The sequence below is a fragment of the Natrix helvetica genome, assembly GCF_964273705.1.
Source record: "Natrix helvetica genome assembly, chromosome: 1".
Classification (NCBI taxonomy): domain Eukaryota; kingdom Metazoa; phylum Chordata; class Lepidosauria; order Squamata; family Natricidae; genus Natrix; species Natrix helvetica.
Window position 1 is genome coordinate 95,996,711 of NC_138548.1, and position 12,596 is coordinate 96,009,306.

Sequence of the window (12,596 nt, forward strand, 5' to 3'; positions counted from 1 at the left end):
GAGGCTGAGGTCCTGATGTGCCTGTGGAACAGATGACGACAATAGGAGGATGTCGTCCAGGTAACAAACGAGATGAACAGGACGAGACCAGAGATGCGCTGCGACCGTGGCCAGGAGCTTTGTGAATGTACTTGGTGCCGATGAGAGGCCAAAAGGGAGGGCCTTGTATTGGTAATGATGGTCTGCGTATTGGAACCTCAGGAACTGGCAGTGCGCTGGGTGAATGAGGACGTGCAAGTATGCCGCCTTCAGATCGATCGATGTCATGAGATCGCCCTGCCTGATGCAACCCAAGACGGTCTGTAGCAATTGCATCTTGAAGCACTTGTACGCTAGATAGATGTTGAGCTTCTTGAGGTCCAATATTGCCCTCCCCCCATGCCTTGAGAACCAAGAAGAGGATCGAGTAAAACCCTATGCCCTCCTGCACTGGGGGTACCTCCTCTATGGCCGCTAGGTCTAGCAAATGTCTGATCTCCGCCTGCATCATCTGGCGTTTGAGGGGCGATTTGGGAAGGAGACAACGGAAGAACCATCGTGGAGGTATCGAAAGAAACTCTAAGGTTTGCCGTAACGTACCGTGTTCAACACCCAAGCGTCCATCATTGTCTCCTCCCATTGGTTGACATACAACTGAAGACAGCCCCCAATGGGAGGGGACCGTTACCAGTCACTTAGTTCGATGAAAGGAGTGGTTGGAATATCCCCCCCGGAATGACCTGTGATTCCCCTGCTGCCTATTCTTGTCCCTGAAGGAGGACCTCTCATGGGAGTGGTCCTGTGACTGGGTGTAAGGTCTAGAGTAGCCCCCCGATGTAGGAGGGGCGTCTGCATTACGAAAGGGCTGCCTACGAAAGAACTGTTGCCCTTTCCGTTCTGGCTTCTTTGTAACAGCCAGCAAGACCTTGCGCTTATCCTTGGACTCAATTGAAAAGGAGTCCCGGGCCTACCAAAGAGCTTGCTTCCCTTGAAGGGAGCTGAAGCAAGCTTCCACTTCGCCTCCATGTCCGCCTGCCAGTGACGAAGCCACAGCAGCGACGTGAGGTCACATTGGAGGCACAGGCCCTGACTGAGAATTTGGTGGTGTTAAGCGAAGCATCGGCCGAATACTCGACCACCGTAATTATTTTGTTGACATCCTGGCGCGACCTAACGTTGCTAGCCGGGAGAGTGGACAGCAATTTGCGCAGCCAAAATAGGGCCGCCCTACCAAAGTAGGAAGAGGAAGCTTTTATGACCCATGCAGTGGCCATGTGAGTCTTGTGACAGGCTTTCACTGCTCTCTTGTCTCAGCCTTAAGTCCTTCCAGCAGGTCGGCTGGGAGAGACGAATTTGAGGTTAGGGACACTATGGGATCGTCCACCTGAGGAAGCTTTAGGATATCCTCCATGGCGGCTTCCATAGAATACCGCTTCTTATCCACCCCACTTGGATTTTCCATGGAACCCGTCTGGGCCCATTGGTGCTGAATAATGTCCAGGAAAAACGGGAGCTGTAACCAGCTCCTGGGGGGGGGGGGAGTGGTCTCTTTGAGCAGTCCTGCACCTAGATCCTGAGTTTCCTCTGTTGGCTTATTGCCCTGATCAGTCAAATTCTTATCTGATTGGGTGGGAAGCTCCATCTGGACAGAAGAGGCCCTAGCCTTGGTAAGAATAGCCCGGAACATGGAGGGCTTGAATAAACCCGAAAATGCAGGGACATCTGGGGCATCTTGACTGCCCCCCCTCTATGTCAGATGTTTCACTGACAGCCGAGGAGCCCAGAGGGGAGACCCTGCCAACTTGCTGCGGGGGATCAGGAACCCTTGCCTTGTCTTTGGTTTGGCTTGGGAGGGTAGGGAAAGCCCAATTGCTGGATACCATCAGCAATCCCTTGAGATATGGCTCTTGCAACCACCTCCTTCATGGCTGTGGTCAGCTCGGTGGTGTGATCCTGGTCCTGGGGCAAAGCCCTGGCGACAGGCATGGAAAGAGAGATTTCCTCTTCCAATAGGAAACTGACCTCCTCTAAGTACTCCTCCTCTAGGGATGAGGCTAAAGATCTGGGAGATGCTCTAGAGGGGTTGGGAGAGAACCCAAATTCACCCTCCTCTACCATAGATGGAGGCTCATCTGGATAAGGATCTGGAATGGGAAAGGGGTCAGCAGGAATCTCAGCAGAAGGAGGGAGATCCTGCTGTAGCCCTTGGTTGCCCTGAGGCTCTTGAAATTGCTTTTCTAGGGCTCTGGTGTCTCTCAGCCAACCTCTCCTCTGCCTTGGATCCCCTCTTTGTTCTAGGCTGCTTCCCTTTAGTGGGGCATGCTGCACTGGCACCCGTGGCCACAGGATTAGGCCTGCTGCTCTTGCTGCTGGTAGGCCCTGCCTGATTGCGGCTTTCTCCACACTCTTGCTGGCCATGGTGAACTCTCAGCTCTCAAACCTCAAAAGAAGGTTGCTTGAAGTAAGAAGAGTCCCAATAGGAGATGAGTCTCTGAGGCAATGGCTCAGCAGGAAATGCAGCAACAAAATGGCACCAATAGGAGAAGTCCTCAGGGCGCGCAGATCTGCGCTGTTAATAGGGACAAGGAATGGCCCAGAAAGCCAAACTCCTTGTGGCTGCCAATCAAGATCTTCGGGGGAGGCCTGCCTGGCGACCCAGAGCAAGGCCATTTGACCAGCACCCCTCCCGGCGGCCATCTGCTAAGGGACCAGGCTGCAGCAGAGAGAACAGAAAAAAGAGCAGCTTGGATTTAAAGTGTGCACTTTTTTTCCCCTCCCAAAATGGCCGCCACACGTTTTGGAGCTACACCGAGCTGCCGTCGGAGATCCGGAGTGCCCAGTAGAGCTTCCGGAGCTAAGAGGAGGCTTCCGACGGATTTCAGGGGTACCTGACTTCCCTACCTGACCCCAGGGCTCGCCAGCGGCCGCTAATGAACCTCCCGGTGCTGCCAGAGCCTCGTGGAAATGAGGAAGGCTTTAATGCTTCCAGCAGCCTGGTCTGCGCGTGAGAAAGCAATTAGATGAAGGGAACTCTGTTCATGGGTAAAACAAAAAAACCCTAGGTCTATCTAAAACTACCACAGTGGAAGAAAACAATAAAAAGGCTTCACTAATGCTATTAGGAGAAATCCAGCTTGCTATTCAAGGACTGGAAATCTCAAATACATCCTTTTAGGGCAGGCATGTCCAAAGTGTGGCCCAGGGGCCAAATGCGGCCCTTTTTCAAATTGCAAGCGGCCCGCAGCCTTTTCTCCCCACTGGAGTTATTTGTTTAGTCTTTCATAAAATACCGTATTTTTCCAAGTATAAAGATGCATCTTTTTCCCCTCAAAAAAGAGGCTAAAAATCTGGGTGCATCTTATACACTGAATACAGCATTTTTTGCCTCCCAAAACTCTGCCCCCTTCACCAAAATGGCTGTGCATAGCCTTTAGGAGGTTTTCAGAGTGATCCTGGGGGCTGCGGAGGGCATAAATGAGCAAAAAACGGGCCATTTTGTGCTCAAATTTGCCCCCCCTAGCCCCCAGGAGAACTCTAGAAGCCTCTTAAAGGCTATTCATGCCCTTTAAAAAAAAAGGCCCATTTTCGTGAAAAATGGGCCATTTTTGGGAGAGTGCAAAAACTTTTTTTTAATTTGCCTCTTCAAAATCTTGGTGCGTCTTATACTCTGAAAAATACGGTACTTAATTCGCATTTAATGTTAAGGGTTCAAAGAATGTCAGGCTGAATGATCGACCCCACATTTTCACCTTACCAAATCTGGCCCTCCTTGCAAAAAGTTTGGACACCCCTGTTTTAGGGCGACTGAGTTTTTCAAACTGACCTCCAAAGGGAGCAGGATGCGTGGCTACACTAAAGATTTAAACTCAGTCCTTGGGCAGCAAGCTGAAGTTAACCCATGCTTGGACACTCCAAGAATCGCCTAGGAGAATAAAAGGAACTAAGTAATCAAAGACAGATGTCAGAGTGTTCTATGAATTGGGTATAAAATTTCAGACTGAAATAAATCCTTTATATACATCTGATCAGAAAATATTGAGCAGTTTTCATTTTTATTTAATAGTCATCTTTCCTAAAGTGAAGACAGGGGAAAATATTTTTCTTTATGCCAGAAAGTAATTTTTCATATTTAATGAGTCTGTGCAAAAAGTTCCATGTGGACTGATGTTATGGTTAGAATATAACTGTGCATAAACCTTTGTCACTATGCATTAGGAATCAGTCTGAATCGTCAAACTGAGAAACGGAACAACTTGACCAATGTGAGCCTCAGAAGGCACATTTGATGATATACAGATACAGCCTGAGTCAGCTTGATACCAAGCCGGGCAACACATTGCAAATTAAAATATCAAAGGGTGTCAAGCCACCTACTTGAAAGGAAAACCAAATGTGCACTTGTTTTCTTGCTTCCTACGTCACATTATACTATACCAAGAGAGCCAAAAGAAAGTACCATTCATTGTACCAACCTTATCATTAAAGATAAGGATGATGAGATTTTTTTTTTTTAAAAAATACCAATTTGCTTTCCTTTATACACAAAAAATAAAACAGTTCTGTTCAAATTATGCTGCAGTTTTTTTAAAAAATTCTTTCCTAGGATATTTTTCTAATCATATATTATTTCAGAAAACAGGTGTGGGTTTAACATGCATATGATATAATTTTAGGCTGGCATGCAGAATTAATCTGAACACAAAATATTCCAATGTATAAAAAAAGTTTTAGATACGCTTAGTCATATCATGTTAGGACTCCAGAAATCTCTATTGATAAAGAACTAATGCAAGAGTGAGCATGACATCAACTAATGGGGAAAGTGTGAAAATAATATTTAAAAATATGACTCATAGACCACAAGTGTAGAGTTTATGTCAAAGAGAAAGACAAATGAGACTTCTGATTGGATTTAGGACAAAATCACCGTGTTGATTTTTTTTAAGAGGAAAAAAGAAAGAATTAAGAACTTATGTTAACACATGCCTGACAAGTTATTTTTAGAATCTACGCTAAATCAAGCCTGCCATCTTACCTGGACATACTAGAATAAAATCTATGGAGATTCTCAGTCATCTAGGTCATGCTTGTCCCAAAGGTGTCCCATGCTTTCAAGAGGCATGTCAACTCTTGAAACGACCTTAGCTGAATCCATACTTTACTTTGTTTCATTTCTAAGTTGCCATGCATATGGTGAGGGGGGTGGGGGATGTGAGGAGTGTAGAATGTTTTCATCTATAGTGCCAGGCATAACAGCGATAAGGCTCATGAGAACCAAGGTCAGCTGAAGGTGTCCTAGCAATGGCAGGAGGAAGTGATTAAAAATTCACCGCCTGTTTGGTTGGTTAACGTGACTTGTGACACAAGGGTGGTGGTGGTGAACAATATCTATTCTTTAAGTATACCAAAGCACGGGAATTATTCAGAGTTGGTTTCACATTTGAATGTGCCAATATGATGTACCCAATAAGCAAGATCTTTGAGAAAAGCCACAGTCTCAGAGTCTTGAATTCATTGGGATCATTACTGAGAACCATGACAAGGCAACTGAGGGGGAAGGATACAACATCATCCATCTTCAGTCTACAACACAGTCCTTTCAACAGTTCCAAGAAGGCTCCACACCCATTTGCCCTACTCAGGTAACACTGATGACACAGATAAACCTCCAGGTGGCATCAGCTCTCTAACAGAATGCAAATGACCAGCTGTCTGCAAGGAATATAAGTCCTTCCATTCCCCACCATCCAGTCAGAGCTGAAGAAGCTTCTTGGATGAGAAGCGAAACATCTTCAAAGAAAAACAAGAAAGTCAAGTTGCCTCTTGAAAAAGCACCTTTGGGACGATTAGAATAAAGTATTAGTATAGACATTTTGGTGAAGACAATTGACCCAATTAATTTACTAATCATACAATGTGCTTCTCTTAACAGCGTTCTGACTCATGGAATTTTGAGATGCAAATGTTACCTAATGAAGAGAGAACCAGGAGACAGTGTCCAATGTAATATGTTAAAAGCAGCAAATGCAACATGAAGTGAGAAAACAGCTTGCATTGAAAAGAATGGAAGATTCCTACTATTTCATTATTATTAAAAATGAAGGCAGAAAGTGAAAGGGAGGGATTTTTCTGAGCATGTGATGAATCATACAAGCAAGAGTGAGCAACAGATGATCCCATGTTCAAAGTCAGGATTTTGCTTTTCACCAGAATTCACAGCAATTAGCTCCTTTCAGTAAAATAATTGGCTTTGTTCCTGGTTATAAAGGAAGCAATGAACACTTTCCTCTGCCTTTAAGAATGGATTTATCCCTCTACTAATGCACAGTAAGGATGAAAAGAAATGGAATACCTGAAACTATGCCAAGAACCTTAATCCTGAAAGAAATACTAGCAAGTAAATGCCTGGTTGGAAGCGGAATTGTTGTGTACAACTTACACACACACAGAGGGCATGGATCACATTATCAATCTGAACTGGACATGTGAGCCTTAAATGCCAGATCCTTTTAAAGCTTGTGATCTGCTTGACTTGTATACTAATTTATGCCGCACTCAGTAAAAGAAGTGAAATGAGACCTTTTTTCAGGGTGAAGAGGAGAAGATGAGAAAAACCTCTGCTAAAATAATGACTTACTTTGTATTATTTCTTTACTTTCTAAACCATTATTTCACTAAGTCTTAGCAGTGATTCTCCTTATATTTTCTCTTTTCTGAAAATAAACTTCCAGGTTGTCTGTTTTCTTAGACTGCAAATTTACAAGCCTTTTCCAGCACTAGTCCTCGACTCACCATCATTTAGTTAACATGGATATTCTGAAAAGAACCACAGTGGCCCAGTGGTTAAAATGCAGTATTGCAGGCTAACTCTGCCCACACCCTGGAGTTCGATCCTGACAGGGTTAAAGTTGACTCCGCCTTCCATCCTTCTGAAGTTGATAAAATGAGGACCTGGATTATTAAGGGCAATATGCTGTCATTTGTAAATATCTGAGAGAATGCTGTAAAGCACTATGGAACCATATACACCTTAAGTAGCGCTCCACCATTGCGCATACCAAGTGGCACAGAAGGAGGTTACAATATCTTGTTTTATGGAAGGGTTATCCCCTGTCGGAGGCATCATGGATTCAAAGTACGGACTGTAGGGCGCCCAACGTGTAGCGAGATTCCACTGCAGTTATCTCTCAAAACCAGGGGAAAGGGGTCCTTCGACTCCTCCCCAGATGCTGTCTCCGTGGTAGAGGGGCTGCATGTCGGCTCCGGCTGGCATTCGGAGGGGGGGGCAACTGGGCCAGCTGCCAAGACTCGTGCTTACCAGATGGAGATTTCCCTCAAGAAGCAGTCCAGCTGAGAACTCTACAAAGCTCTTCATGATTGACTGCCAGGAGGTTTCCACTGAGAACATTCCAGAATTGATAACTAACTGCAAACAATCCATGATTGATTGCCGGGTGGTTTTCACTCTGGGTCACGAGGTGATGGGTGTGCGTGTGCGGGAGTGGGGTTTAGTCGAATTACGAAGTAACTATAAAAGATGGTGAGGAGCACCGGGTATCAGCTCTGACAATTTATTCATTGCCTTAGTGCTTTGTTGGTCAGTTCGTGCCACAGAAAGGAAATAAACTGCATTTTCAAACCGTCTCTGTTTTTGCCTGTTTTCATTAACCCTTCGGAACCTGACAGTTTAAATACTATTGCTATTATCATCAAACTATATTTAGGAGCAAGGTACACTCATATCTTTCCTCTTTAAATCCGAATATTATAGGATCAAACTGATACTTTATTTATTTAAAAGAATCACATGGCTACCCATATCTTACAAAACTCTGGATGGCTCACATAAATAATAAAACCACAAACAATAAGCAAGAAAACCAGTTGCCTGACTTCTCATCTCCATACACCAAATCTATACAATTCTTGGGCTCCAGCCTTATTCTATCAGTACCGAAGGAAGAGCAAGTCTGTTTTCTGGAAAACTAAAGTGTGGGCCCGCCTGACTCCAAGGGGAAGGGTATTCCACAGGTCAAAAATGGAGGAAACCATGAAGGAAACAATGATAATTTGGGTTAAAAACTTCGGGTACAATATTAAGTTGGAGCACTGGGAAAAATTATAGGAATTTTTTTTTTAAATTGACAATGTCAGCATCTTATAAGGAAAACAACTACAAAATGTTTTATAGGTGGCATTTACTCCCGACAAGATTGGCCAAAATGTTTCCAAATAGATCTTCAAACTGTTGAAAATGTAACCACCAACAGGGGACTTTCTATCATATGTTGGTGAACATATACGAAAGCCAAAGAATTCTGGACAGAAATTCAAAAATGGTTAGAAGAAATAACAGAACAAAAAAATTGATATGAACCCTGAGCTGTTTCTTCTAGGAATAATAATAAAAAATATTAGTAAGGATATCCAATATATAATGCTTCATATGATCATCGCTGCCTGAATCTCATTTGACCAAAGTTGGAAACAAAAAAACATTCCCTCAAATGCAGAGATCATTAAAAAAAGTGCTAGAATGCGTGAAAATGGACAAACTAACGATGGAACTAAGAGCTAGAGAGGAAACAGGATATGGAATAGGTCAGGGGTGTCCAAACTTGGGAACTTTAAGACTTGTGGACTTCAACTCCCAGAATTCCCCAGCAGAATTCCAGCACCCTGGAATAGGTGGTATAACTGGCTTGAAAAGAAATGTAAAATCAGTGCATAAGGAATACATAGTAAACACAATAAAAGGGGATGGCATATACTTAAAAAGCAATAGAGATGGAAATATTGTAGATACACATATATATTGTAAAAATGAGAAAGTATGAAACAAAGAGGAATATGTATAAGACAGGTTATAAAATGGAAAACCCGAAATTAGAAAAAAAGAAAAACAGATAACGGAAAGCTGTAAAAGTGTAATTGTGAATGTTTGGAAAACGTCAAATAAAAACAATTTTTTAAAAAAGTCTGGTGCCCAAAAATGGAAATATTTCTGTTACTTTGACAACTAAATTATGCTGCATGTGAAATATGGGTTTAAAAGTAAGAAATAATGATCGCTGTGTAACAGGTGGTGATTTTTTTAAGCCCTCTGTGCACAAAGCCTATTTCCTGTTCAACATCTTGAAAAGATTATAAATTTAAAAAAAAAAAACCAACACCAAAAAGCTACAAGAAGGATCTACATTAATATTCACCCAAAGATTTGCTTATTAAAGATATAAGCAGGGTTTTAGCAGCTACAAACTTTGACCCTCTCAGGAATGTATTTTCTGAAAAAAACAGTTTTTGCTAATTCATGCAATTTTAGGCAGTGCCCTTTTTTTTTAAAAAAAAAAGGAAACAGAATACCATAAGGTTTGGAAAACAGCCTCTTTCAGCTTGGTCCAAATCATCAATGATCAGATACAATTGGGGGCCAAATTTAAAACAATTTAGGAATTCAAAACTTGTTTTTCCCAATTGACTAGTAACCTCATTTATTTATTTATTTTATTTTATTTATTTATTTCTTGGATTTCTAGACCGCCCCCTCTCCCAAAAAGGGACTCGGGGCGGTGTACAGTCAATGCAGATAAAAATACAATCATAAAACAATTAAATACATTTGGATGGAGGAGATAGGCTGTACAAGAAATAAATATATTCTAAAACCCTAAAAAACATCCCCAATTAAAACCCAAACCCAATTAAAATAAATCCCCGGGAGATAAAACTAAGAGAGTGCCAGGCCAGCTAATCGAAATAGGTGAGTCTTTAATTTTTGACGGAAGGAACGGAGGTCGGTGGTAGTTCGAATGTCGGGGGGGGAGGTCATTCCAGAGGGTTGGGCCCATCACAGAGAAGGACCTACTCCTAGGTGTCGCCCGCTGGCATTGCCTAGCGGACGGCACCAGGAGGAGTCCCTCCCTGTGTGAGCGGATAGGTCGCAGGGACGTGTGTGGTAGGATGCGATCCTGCAGATAACTAGGTCCTATGCCATGGAGCGCTTTAAAGATGGTAATCAATACCTTGAAACGCACCCGAAAGGCCACAGGTAGCCAGTGCAGCTCGCGCAGGAGAGGTGTTACGTGGGAGTAACGTGTACTCTCCATGATAACCCGCGCGGCAGCGTTCTGAACTAGCTGCAGTCTCCGGATGCGTCCAGAGGGAAGCCCCATGTAGAGGGCATTGCAGTAGTCCAGGCGAGACGTCACCAGTGCATGAGTGACCGTGCGCAGGGCACTCCGGTCCAGTAGGGGGCACAATTGGCGCACCAGGCAAACCTGGTGGAACGCCCCCCTCGCCACGGCTGCCACATGGTCCTCCATTGACAGCCGGGCATCAAGGAGGACGCCCAAGTTGCGTGCCCGCTCCACAGGGGACAGTTGTTCGCCCCCTATGGCCAGCGATGGTGTCAGCTGGCTGAACCGAGGTGCCGGTACCCACAGCCACTCGGTCTTGGAGGGGTTGAGTTTGAGTCTGTTGTCCCCCATCCAGACCCCGACGGCTTCCAAACACCGGGACATCACTTCGACAGCCTCGTTGGGGTGGTTTGGGGTTGAAATGTACAGCTGAGTGTCATCAGCGTACAGGTGGTACTCAACCCCAAAACCACGGATGATCTCACCCAGCGGCTTCACATATGCGTTGAACAGGAGAGGCGAGAGGACCGACCCCTGTGGCACCCCACAAGTGAGTGGCCTCAGGGACGACCTCTGCCCCCCTGTCAACACACATTGCTTCCGGTCGGAGAGGTAGGAGCCGAACCACCGCAAAACGGTGCCTCCGACTCCCATCCCCTCCAACCGGCGCAATAGGATACCATGGTCAATGGTATCAAAAGCCGCCGAGAGGTCTAATAGGAATAGGATAGAGGAACAACCCCTATCTCTGGCCCTCCAGAGATCATCAACCAACGCGACCAAGGCTGTCTCAGTGCTGTGCCCGGGTCGGAAGCCGGACTGGCGTGGGTCTAGATAGTCGGATTCATCCAGGTGTCGTGGAAACTGCTGCGCCACCACATTTTCAACAACCTTCGCCAAGAAGGGGAGGTTGGAGACTGGACGGTAATTAGCTAGCTCCATTGGGTCGAGCGAAGGTCTCTTGAGCAAGGGTCTCACCACCGCCTCTTTCAAGGTGGTTGGTAAGTATCCCTCACCCAATGAGGCGTTCACCAGGCCCAGAAGCCAGCCTCGTGTCACCTCCCAGGCTGCCAGTACCAGCCAGGAGGGGCACGGATCCATTGAACATGTGGTGGGTCGCAGCCGTCCACGCAACCTGTCCAAATCCTCGGGGGCAACAGAGTCAAACTCCTCCCAGAATGGTCTCTCAAGACTCGCTGTTGACGGCTCGTCTGGTCCACTGACGGAGGTCCATCCGCTCCGGATCTGATCGATTTTGTCCTGAAGATATTCCCCAAACTCCTCTGCTCTTCCCTGTAAGGGTGTCTCCCGCGTCCCCTGCGATAAAAGGGAGCGGGTCACCCGAAACAGGGCGGCAGGGCGGTTATCCGCGGACGCAATAAGGGCGGCACAATGTCCATTGTACGCCGCCCCGAGTCCTGCCTGGAAAGGGAGCGGCTAATAAATTCAAATTTATTATTATTATTATTGTCTACGCTTGGCCGCTCTTATTGCCACAAGGTAAGTCCGCAAATAGGCTCTTACCTGTGTTCGGTCAGATTCGGAGCGTGAGGACCTCCACCTGCTCTCTAGACGTCTCCTGTGGCGCTTCATCACCCTTAGCTCCTCAGTAAACCAAGGAGCCCGGGTGGGTTGATGCCGCAGGAGAGGTCGCAAAGGCGCAACCCGGTCCAAGGCCCCAGTCGTCGCCCTATTCCAGGCAGTCACTAGGTCCTCGGAGCGGGAGCGGGACAAGGCCACAGGTATTGGCCCAAGCTCCGTCTGGAATCTATCCGATTCCATCAGGTGCCTGGGGCGGTACCAGCTTGTAGAGTCTGGTTCCGCCTCCTCGCGGTGGGGGATAGCGCCAGGGAAGTCCAGCCGGAGGGATGAGTGGTCTGACCATGACAGGGGCGTGATGACTAAGTCCCCTATTCCCAGATCACTCGTCCACTGTTCAGATACAAAAATGAGGTCCAGTGTGTGGCCCCCTTCGTGAGTGGGGCCCTGAACTAATTGGGTCAGGTCCATGGCCGTCATGGAAGCCATGAACTCCCGAGCCACCTCGGAAGCCGCTCCCGTTGACAGCAAGTTGAAGTCCCCCATGACCAAAAGTCTGGGAGTCTCAACTGCCGTCACTGAGATTAGCTCGAGGAGCTCGGGCAGGGCTGCTGATGCATAGCGAGGAGCCAAGTATACAATCAGCAAGCCCCACTGCCTCCCTGGGCCCCAGTTCACACCAAGGGACTCACACCCGGGTATCTGAGGGACAGTGAACTCCCTCGGCTCTAAACATTCCCGAATAACCACCGCCACCCCACCACCCTTACCCAGGGCCCGGGGCTGATGGAATGCCCGGAAACCTGGTGGGCACATTTCCACGAGGGGTAAACCACCCTCGTGGCCCAACCAGGTCTCCGTTATCCCTGCAAGGTCTAGCTCCCCCTCTGAGATCAACTCATTAATGAGGGGGGCCTTGTTGGTAACAGACCTTGCGTTGCA

General features: G+C 46.3%; 1 protein-coding gene across 1 annotated transcript in view; it reads right to left on the bottom strand.

Annotated features, from left to right (window-relative positions):
* KIF18A (kinesin family member 18A) overlaps window positions 1-12,596 on the bottom strand; it is a 59,854-nt gene that overhangs the window by 19,421 nt on the left and 27,837 nt on the right. The window lies entirely within an intron of this gene.